Source organism: Pteropus medius, unplaced genomic scaffold (genome assembly GCF_902729225.1).
Source record: "Pteropus medius unplaced genomic scaffold, Ma_sr-lr_union100, whole genome shotgun sequence".
NCBI classification, from domain to species: domain Eukaryota; kingdom Metazoa; phylum Chordata; class Mammalia; order Chiroptera; family Pteropodidae; genus Pteropus; species Pteropus medius.
Window position 1 is genome coordinate 36,941,003 of NW_024355205.1, and position 1,524 is coordinate 36,942,526.

The following is a 1,524-nucleotide window of genomic DNA, read 5'->3' on the forward strand; positions in this document are numbered from 1 at the left end:
AAACCAGTTGTTGTATTGTGGTTAGAAATAACATTTCACAAAAAAAAAAAAAAAAAAAGAGCTTTTTAAAAAAAAAAGAATTGGCTGATCCAAGTCTGGTACAGAAGATACAGAAAATAAGCCTAAATTTTCTTTCCACATCAAAAACTGGGGAGCGGGTATTAAAAATTATTAGGAACGTGCCAAATGAAGAGCAACCTGAAAATGCTCCCACCGGCCAAAGATGGGACCATCTGAACTTCAGTAAGTATAAAAAGTATCACAAATCGAAACTTAACAAATGTATTAAAATGAATTCTTTTGCAATGATATTTTTAAAAAAGCTAATTGGTCATTTTTGGACAATGATAGGGAACCAATTAATTAATTTAAACTGATAAATGAGGAGAATGAATACAGCAATTATCTTAGAAACTGGTAAATGGGAAAATATAGAAATTATTCCTATTTACATATAAAATAAACTATTGGGTAACCGAATGGTAGATGGAAGGAACTATCTCTTTATAAAAGTACCCCAGTTAGCAAATGAAAAAGAAATCACCTATAAAAAGATAACCAGACATCACGTGCTTCCTGATGGAGAACACTCCACCACTTCCTCCTCTTGCCGAAAGGACCAAATCCGAAAATCCGAATCTGATCGAACCTCAAGATCCAGCTCCCATGTGCAGGGATTATAAAGGAAGAACAGCGGGCCAGACTGTGCCATGAGTGTGCATCTAGCAACTTCCAGACTGGAGAACTTGGCAGTTCACATAGCTCAGGTGCCTCAGCAGGTAAATCGCAAGGACAGAAAAGAGAATGAAAGGGGTTGGGGAGGAACCTGTACATTTAGACAGACTTAAACTCAGTCTACGGCCACGCCGCCCTGAACAAGCCCGATCCCGTCCGATCTCGGAAGCTAAGCAGAGTCGGGCCTGCTCAGTCCTTGGATGGGAGACCACCTAGGAAGATCAGGTGCTGTAGGCATAAAAAGGAAAAAAAATAAGAGATTGTAAGCTGACAAGGTCCTTGCAATCTGTGAGGTCAGCCAAGGCTTGCCTCGCCTAAAAAAAAATAATTAAACAAATAAATAAAACTGTCAGATTAGAGAAAAATGAATGAAACTAAATTATACTGTCTAGGGATTCACATCTGGGGGTTCAGCTATAAAAAGAAAAGCAAGGAGGTTGTCGCTGTAAAAGCCAGAACAGCAGTTACTTTGGGGATTGGCACGAAACACATGGAGAGACGTCTGGGTAATATCAAAGTGTCATTTTTGACCTGGAAATTGGTTACAAGTGTGTTAACATTGTAGTGACTCATTAGGCTCTGCATGTGTTTTGTTTGCTTCTCTGAATCTCCTATGCTTTACAATTTTCTAAAAAGCAAAAAAAAAACAAAAACAAAAACAAACAAAAAACACAAAAACCCAAGAACCTGAGTAATCTTCAGTTATCTTCCCTCTCAAAAAGTAACTGTTTTCACGTACCAGGTTAAGTCATTAGGGGAAAAAAGGATAAAAGGTCAGGATACATCTAG

General features: G+C 38.1%; 1 pseudogene; it reads left to right on the forward strand.

Annotated features, from left to right (window-relative positions):
- The first annotated feature begins 853 nt into the window (after positions 1 to 853).
- Positions 854 to 972, forward strand: LOC120598956 (uncharacterized; annotated as a pseudogene).
- Positions 973 to 1,524: the final 552 nt, after the last annotated feature.